Consider the following 9,379-nt stretch of genomic DNA (forward strand, 5'->3'; position numbering starts at 1 on the left):
TCTATGGTATAATCCAGGTACAGGGTTCTGAAATCAAGCAGGCTTAAATTCCCCTCTGCCGCTCTGGCTGTGTACCTGGGGCCTGCTTCCTAACCTCTCTTAGCCTCAGTTTCCTCATCTATAAATAGGGCAGTAGTACATAAGGTTGATGTGAGGATTAAAATAAGATAATGCATCACCAGGTGCCTGGCACAAAAATAGTAGTTATTTTTAAAATTTTTATTGGAGTATAGTTAATTTACAATGTTGTATTAGTTTCAGGTGTACAGCAAAGTGAATCAGTTACACATATACATACATCCACTCTTTTTAAGATTCTTTTCCCATAGGCCATTACAGAGTATTGAGTAGAGTTCCCTGTGCTATACAGTAGGTGCTTATTAGTTATCTATTTTACATATAATAGTGTATATATGTCCATCCCAATCTCCCGATTTATCCTGCCCCCCGTTTTCCCCCGGTAACCATAAGATTTTTTTCTACATCTGTGACTAACAAACAGTAGTTATTTTTTAAACTGCACAATAGTGTTATACACAGAGCTACTTCTCAAGTGTGTACTTAAAAATTGTTACACCAATAGGCTAAACCCTCAGCACTACCATTTCTGCTGACCAGTAGGATAACTGGTGTTAAAATTGTACAATTATTTTTAACCCTGATCATCTCCGACAAGAGATCCCAATCAATCCCAATCAGGAAAACATAAGGAAATGTTGACCCCACCCAAGATTCTGAAAGTCAAACAATAGTAGCTGGAATATTACATATTTCTCTTTCTTTCTATGCAGGAAATTGATGTGATAGCTTTATGGTGAAAGAACATAAATATTTTAGCATAATCCATATTTAAGCCAAACCTGCCTTTACTGCTCAAGAAACTCCAACGGGCCAGTGAGGACACTGCAGGTAACAGAACTTTCCATGGCTGTAGCACCTAGAAGCACTGTGCCTGCAGGACTATGACAGTGGCAGGGCCTCCGGGAGGAGAAGTAACGTGGCGTGCACGGAGGCGGCTGGAATCTCCGATTCAAGCCACGGCTAAGCAGCAGCCACGAACGTGCCAGGTATCTTCAGTTCAGGTAGGGCAGGAGAGTAGCCAGAATTAAAGGGTAGTTGTTTTTTTCCCTATTGAATCTTCGATTGCAGATAATGTTTATAACCTTTAAAGCTTTAATTGGTCTGAAGAAGAAAAATTCAATAGTGGTGAAATACACATAAAATTTGCCATCTTCATCTTCATCTTTACGTGTACAGCCTGTAGCCTGCTGGGATCCCGGGCCTGATCCTCTGCCCACCGAGGCCCCCTCCAGCCGCGCGGGTCGTGAGGCAGTGGGAGGGAGGGAAGGGGGAGCCCAAGTAAAGGCCCGACCTCCGACCCGCACCCCTGGGGGCGGCTGGGGGAGGGGAGGAGTTCCTACGCCCAGCGGACCCACCCACGGTTAGGGGTCCAGCGGCTATGACGGGGGAGACCCTGGGGGAGACGGTGCGGGAGGGGCGTGGAGGAACGGGAGGGAACGCCGCCAGCGCTTTCCCTGTCCACTTACGCCCCGGGGAGCCTGTTGGGTTCCCGGGCCTAATCCTCTGCCCTCCGAGCCTCCCTGCTGCCCCGCAGAGCCCAGGCCCCGCCCCTACAACCCCCGCCCAGGGCCCTACCTCTACACTCGGAGAACCGCTCCAACGCGCTGGGCCTAAACCCCACCCACACACCCTCACGCAGGGCCTTACCTCCAAACCCCGAACTCCGCCCTCCAGAGGCCCTCCCTTCCACCTGCTGCCTCTCCCCTTCTGCGCAGGTCCTGAGCAGAGGCCCCGCCCCACGCTTGAACGTCGCCCCGCCCAGGCCCCGCCCCACGCTCAAACGGCACCACCCCCACCCGCCTAGGTCCCGCCCCACCCTAAACCCCACCCTTGCCTAAGTTCCCCCTTCCCCCCCACCCACACCCCGCCTAAACTCCACCCCCATAGCCAAGGCTTTTTTTTCTTTTTCTTTTTTCCTCTTTTCGACTGGAGTTCGGTTTTACCTTGTTGATTCATTGTTGTTAATTCTTTTATATTTTTATCTTTCCTAATAAATCTTTTATTTTTCTAATTTTATTTTATTCTTTATACGTCACTATTCTCTCCTTTTGGCTTGTTCCCCGCCCCCCTTTTTTTTTCTTTTTTCTGTTGTGGTTTTATTTTACCTTGTTGTGGTTGCTTCAATTATAGTTTTATTTTTCCTAATATATATATTTTTTAATTTATTTTTATTTTTGGCTGCGTTGGGTCTTTGTTGCTGCACACAGGCTTTCTCTACTTGCGGCGAGTGGGGGCTACTCTTCGTTGCAGTGTGCAGGCCTCTCATTGCAGTGGTTCTCTTCTTGCGGAGCACGGGCTCTAGGCACGCAGGCTTCAGTAGTTGTGCCTTGCGGGCTCTAGAGAGCAGGCTCAGTAGTTGTGGCACATGGTCTCAGTAGTTGTGGCTCACGGGCTCTAGAGCGCAGGCTCAGTAGTTGTGGCACATGGGCTTAGTTGCTCCACAGCATGTGGGATCTTCCCAGACCACGGCTCGAACACACGTCCCCTGCACTGGCAGGCGGATTCTTAACCACTGCGCCACCAGGGAAGCCCCCCTAATATATTTTTTTATCTTTCTAATTTTATTTTGTTTTTTATTCTTTGATATTGTACTGCTCCTTTTTTCTTTCTTTCTTTCTTTCTTTTTTTTTTTACCGCACCACGAAGCTTGCAGGATCTTGGTTCCCAGGCTGGAGGTTGGGCCCAAGCTCCTGTGGTGGGAGGTCCAAGTCCAAACTGCTGGACTAGCAGAGAACCTCAGACCCCAGGGAATATTAATCAGAGTGAGGCCTGCCGGAGGTCCTCATCTCAGCACCAAGACCCGGCTCTATCCACCTGCCTGCAAACTCCAGTGCTGGACCTCTCAGGCCAAACAACCAGTAAGACTGGAATACAGCACCACCCATCAAAAAAATATGTTACAGACAAAGGAGCAAGGTAAAAACTTACAAGACCAAATAAATGAAGATGAAATAGGCAACCTACCTGAAAAAGAATTCAGAGTAATGATAGTAAAGATGATCCAAAATCTCAGAAACAGAATGGAGAAAATATAAGAAACATTTAACAAGGATCTAGAAGAACTAAAGAGAAAACAAACAGTAATGAACAACACAAAAACTGAAATTAAAATACTCTAGAAGGAATCAATAGCAGAATAACTGAGGCAGAAGAACAGATAAGTGAGCTGGAAGATAAAATGGTAGAAATAACTGCCAGGGAGCAGAATAAAGAAAAAAGAATGAAAAGAATTGAGGACAGTCTCAGAGACCTCTGGGACAACATTAAACGCACCAACATTCGAATTATAGGGGTCCCAGAAGAAGAGAAAAAGAAAGGGTCTGAGAAAATATTTGAAGAGATTATAGTCGAAAACGTCCCTAACATGGGAAAGGAAATAGTCAATCAAGTCCAGGAAGCACAGACAGTCCCATACCGGATAAACCCAAACAGAAACATGCCTAGACACATATTAATCAAACTATCAAAAATTAAATACAAAGAAAAAATATTAAAAGCAGCAAAGGAAAAGTAACAAATAACATACAAGGGAATCCCCATAAGGTTAACAGCTGATTTTTCAGCAGAAACGCTGCAAGCCAGAAGGGAGTAGCAGGACATATTTGAAGTGATGAAAGGGAAAAACCTACAACCAAGATTACTCTACTCAGCAAGGAACTCATTCAGATTTGATGGAGAAATTAAAACCTTTACAGGTAGGCAAAAGTTAAGAGAATTCAGCACCAACAAACCAGCTTTACAACAAATGCTAAAGGAACTTCTCTAGGCAGGAAACACAAGAGAAGGAGAATACTTACAATAACAAACCCAAAAGAATTAAGAAAATGGTAATAGGAACATACCTATCGATAATTACCTTAAATGTACATGGATTAAATGCTCCAACCAAAAGACATAGATTGGCTGAATGGATACAAAAACAAGACCTGCGTATATGCTGTCTACAAGAGACCCACTTCAGACCTAGGGACACATACAGACTGAAAGTGAGGGGATAGAAAAAGATATTCTATGCAAAAGTGGAAATCAAAAGAAAGCTGGAGTAGTAATTCTTATATCAGACAAAATAGACTTTAAAACAAAGACTATTACAAGAGACAAAGAAGGACACTACATAATGATCAAGGGATCAATCCAAGAAGATATAACAATTGTAAATATTTATGCACCCAACATAGGAGTACCTCAATACATAAGGCAAATGGTAACAGCCATAAAAGAGGAAATTGACACTAACACAATAATAGTAGGGGAGTTTAACACCCCACTTTCACCAACAGACAGATCATCCAAAATGAAAATAATTAAGGAAACACAAGCTATAAATGATACATTAAACAAGATGGACTTAACTGATATTTATAGGACATTCCATCCAAAAACAGATTACACTTGCTTCTCAAGTGCTCACGGAACATTCTCCAGGATAGACCATATCTTGGGACACAAATCAAGCCTTGGTAAATTTAAGAAAATTGAAATCGTATCAAGTATATTTTCCGACCACAATGCTGTGAGACTAGATATCAATTACAGGAAAAAATCTGTAAAAAATACAAACACATGGAGGCTAAACAATATGCTACTAACTAACCAAGAGATCACTGAAGAAATCAGAGGAAATCAAAAAATGCCTAGAAACAAATGACAATGAAAACACGACAACCCAAAACCTATGGGATACAGCAAAAGCAGTTCTAAGAGGGAAGTTTATAGCAATACAATCCTACCTCAAGAAACAAGAAACATCTCAAATAAACACCCTAACCTTAGACGTAAGGCAATTAGAGAAAGAAGAACACAAAAAACCCAAAGTTAGCAGAAGGAAAGAAATCATAAAAATCAGATCAGAAATAAATGAAAACGAAATGAAGGAAACAATAGCAAAGATCAATAAAACTAAAAGCTGGTTCTTTGAGAAGAAAAACAAAATTGATAAACCATCAGCCAGACACATCAAGAAAAAAAGGGAGAAGACTCAAATCAACAGAATTAGAAATGAAAAAGGAGAAGTAACAACTGACACTGCAGAAGTACAGAGGAGTATAAGAGATTACTACAAGCAACTCTATGCCAATAAAATGGACAACCTGGGAGAAATGGAAAAATTCTTAGAAAAGCACAACCTTCCGAGACTGAACCAGGAAGAAACAGAAAATATAAACAGACCAATCACAAGCACTGAAATTGAAACTGTGATCAAAAATCTTCCAACAAACAAAAGCCCAGGACCAGATGGCTTCACAGGCGAATTCTACCAAACATTTAGAGAAGAGCCAACACCTACCCTTCTCAAAGTCTTCCAAAATATAGCAGAGGGAGGAACACTCCCAAACTCATTCTACAAGGCCACCATCACCCTGATACCAAAACCAGACAAAGATGTCACAAAAAAAGAAAATTACAGGCCAATATCTCTGATGAAAATGCAAAAATCCTCAACAAAATACTAGCAAGCAGAATCCAACAGCACATTAAAAGGATCATACACCATGATCAGGTGGGATTTATCCCAGGAATGCAAGGATTCTTCAGTATATGCAAATCAATGTGATACACCATATTAACAAACTGAAGGATAAAAACCATATGATCATCTCAATACATGCAGAAAAAACTTTTGACAAAATTCACTACCCATTTATGATAAAAACCCTGCAGCAAGCAGGCATAGAGGGAACTTACCTCAACATAATAAAGGCCATATATGACAAACGCACAGCCAACATCGTTCTCAATGGTGAAAAACTGAAACCATTTCCTCTAAGATCAGGAACAAGACAAGGTTGCCCACTCTCACCACTATTACTTAACATAGTTTTGGAAGTTTTAGCCACAGCAATCAGAGAAGAAAAAGAAAAGGAATCCAAATCGGAAAAGAAAAAGTAAAACTTGTCACTCTTTGCAGATGACATGATACTATACATAGAGAATCCTAAAGATGCTACCAGAAAACTACTAGAGCTAATCAATGAATTTGTTAGAGTAGCAGAATACAAAATTAATGCACAGAAATCTCTTGCATTCCTATACACTAATGATGAAAAATCTGAAAGAGAAATTAAGGAAACACTCCCATTTACCATAGCAACAAAAAGAATAAAATACCTAGGAATAAACCTACCTAACGAGACAAAAGACCTGTATGCAGAAAACTATAAGACACTGATCAACGAAATTAAAGATGATACAAACAGATGGAGAGATATACCATGTTCTTGGATTGGAAGAATCAACATTGTGAAAATAACTATACTACCCAAAGCAATCTATAGATTCAATGCAATCCCTATCAAACTACCAATGGCATTCTTCACAGAACTAGAATAAAAAATCTCACAATTTGTATGGAAACACGAAAGACCCCAAATAGCGAAAGCAATCTTGAGAAAGAAAAACAGAGCTGGAGGAATCAGGCTCCCTGACTTCAGACTATACTACACAACTACAGTAATCAAGACAGTATGGCACTGGCACAAAAGCAGAAATATAGATCAATGGACCAGGATAGAAAGCTCAGAGATAAACCCATGCACATATGGTCACCTTATCTTTGATAAAAGAGGCAAGACTATACAAGGGAGAAAAGACAGCCTCTTCAATAAGTGGTGCTGGGAAAACTGGACAGCTACATGTAAAAGAATGAAATTAGAACACTCCCTAACACCATACACAAAAATAAACTCAAAATGGATTAATGACCTAAACGTAAGGCCAGACACTATAAAACTCTTAGAGGAAAACATAGGCAGAACAGTCTATGACATAAATCACAGCAAGATCCTTTTTGACCCACCTCCTAGAGAAATGGAAATAAAAGCAAAAATAAACAAGTGGGACCTAATGAAACTCAAAAGCTTTTGCATAGCAAAGGAAATCATAAAAAATATGAAAAGACAACCCTCAGAATGGGAGAAAATATTTGCAAATGAAGCAACTGACAAAGGATTAATCTCCAAAATATACAAGCAGCTCATGCAGCTCAATATGATAAAAACAAACCACCCAATCCAAAAATGGGCAAAAGACCTAAATAGAAATTTCTCCAAAGAAGATATACAGATTGCCAACAAACACATGAAAGGATGCTCAACATCACTAATCATTAGAGAAATGCAAATCAAAACTACAGTGAGGTATCACCTCACACCAGTCAGAATGGCTATCATCAAAAAATCTACAAACAATAAATGCTGGAGAGGGTGTGGAGAAAAGGGAACCCTCCTACACTGTTGGTGGGAATGTAAATTCGTACAACCACTATGGAGAACAGTATGGAGGTTCCTTATAAAACTAAAAATAGAACTACCATATGACCCAGCAATCCCACTACTGGGCATATACCCAGAGAAAACCATAATTCAAAAATGAGTCTGGGCTTCCCTGGTGGCGCAGTGGTTGAGAATCTGCCTGCTAATGCAGGGGACACGGGTTCGAGCCCTGGTCTGGGAAGATCCCACATGCCGCGGAGCAACTAGGCCCGTGAGCCACAACTACTGAGCCTGCGCGTCTGGAGCCTGTGCTCCGCAACAAGAGAGGCCGCGATAGTGAGAGGCCCGCGCACCGCGATGAAGAGTGGCCCCCGCTCGCCGCAACTGGAGAAAGCCCTCGCACAGAAACGAAGACCCAACACAGCCAAAAATAAATAAATAAATAAATAAATAATTAAAAATGAATATCTGCTTAAAAAAAAAAATTGTCTTTCAAAAAAAAAAAAAAAAAAAAATGAGTCATGTACCAAAGTGTTCCTTGCAGCTCTATTTACAATAGCCAGGACATGGAAACAACCTAAGTGTCCATTGCTAGATGAATGGATAAAGAAGATGTGGCACATACATACAGTGGAATATTACTCAGCCATAAAAAGAAACGAAATTTTGAGTTATTTGTAGTGAGGTGGATGGACCTAGAGTCTGTCATACAGAGTGAAGTAAGTCAGAAAGAGAAAAACAAATGCCGTATGCTAACGCATATACATGGAATCTAAAAAAAAAAAAAAAAGGTTCTGATGAACCTAGGGGCAGGACGGGAATAAAGACGCAGACGTAGAGAATGGACTTGAGGACACGGGGAAGGGGAAGGGGAAGCTGGGACGAAGTGAGAGCGTGGCATGGACTTACATATACTACCAAATGTAAAATAGGTAGCTAGTGGGAAGCAGCAGCATAGCACAGGGAGATCAGCTCGGTGCTTTGTGACCACCTAGAGGGGTGGGATAGGGAGGGTGGGAGGGAGGGAGACGCAAGAGGGAAGAGATATGGGGACATATGTATATGTATAACTGACTCACTTTGTTATAAAGCAGAAACTAACACACCATTGTAAAGCAATTATACTCCAATGAAGATGTTTAAAAAAAAAAGGGTACAGGCTGTGGCGTTAAGGACATTCACATCGTTGTGCTGTCATCAGCACCATCCTCTCCAGAACTCCTTTCTTCTTGCAAAACTGAGACTCTGACCCATTAGACACTAACTCCCCCTCCCCCAGCCCCTGATACCCACAGTCCTACTTTCCGTCTCCGAACCTGAGGGCTGCAGGGACCTCACACACCTGGACTCACACACTGTTGGTCCTTTTGTGACTGAGCATGATGCCCTCGAGGTTGCCCCGTGTGGTGCCGCGTGCGGGGACGTCCTCCCTCCTGGAGTTGGACAGTGTCCCCTTACGCGGGTACACGTCTCACGTCTCCATCATCCACCAACCACCATCCACACCTGCGGCTCCTCCCCCTCGGCTCCCGCGAGTAACGCTGGGAAGCGGAGCGCAGGTACCCGAGCCCCTGCTTGTCTGCAGGATCGAACGGAAGCTCTAATTTAATTTTCGAGCCCCCCCCCTCCCCGCACCACTCTCCACGCCCTCGCCGACACTCATTAATTTCTGGGATTTCTGAGAACGGGGATCCTAGTGGGTGTGAGGCGGTGGGAAGAAAATAAACCAACCCCATCATCCCCGTCAGCAGCCAGGCCGGCGGCCCCGGGCCCACCCCTCCGTGAGGGCGAGACGCCGGTCACCGCTGAGCCAGAGCTGGCACCCAGGGAAGACGCTCTGTGCCGGCGCCTCCGGGGATCGCGAGCCCAGTTCCTATCAGGGACCAGCGAGAAGCCAGAGGGTTCGGGCCAAGAGTCCAGGCCGGGTTCCGAGCAGCGATGGCTGCCTGTGGGCCCGGCGCATGCGTGCTCGAGGCGGTTGGGCGGGTGCGGGCTCAGGGATGCTGAAGGGCCCGGCGCATGCGTGCTCGGGGCGGCGCGGGGGGGGCGGGCTCAGGGTGGCCGGGAGACCCGGCGCATGCGCGCTT

At 43.7% G+C, this 9,379-nt stretch overlaps 1 long non-coding RNA gene across 1 annotated transcript; it reads right to left on the reverse strand.

Annotated features, from left to right (window-relative positions):
- Nucleotides 1–801: 801 nt before the first annotated feature.
- Nucleotides 802–9,367, reverse strand: LOC309637919. Its single transcript, XR_014250863.1, has 2 exons — nucleotides 9,024–9,367; nucleotides 802–1,182 (listed from the first exon to the last, which is right to left on the reverse strand). It is a non-coding gene; the product is annotated as an uncharacterized lncRNA (long non-coding RNA).
- Nucleotides 9,368–9,379: the final 12 nt, after the last annotated feature.

This window comes from Balaenoptera physalus (assembly GCF_965194825.1).
Source record: "Balaenoptera physalus genome assembly, chromosome: 11".
Lineage (NCBI taxonomy): Eukaryota > Metazoa > Chordata > Mammalia > Artiodactyla > Balaenopteridae > Balaenoptera > Balaenoptera physalus.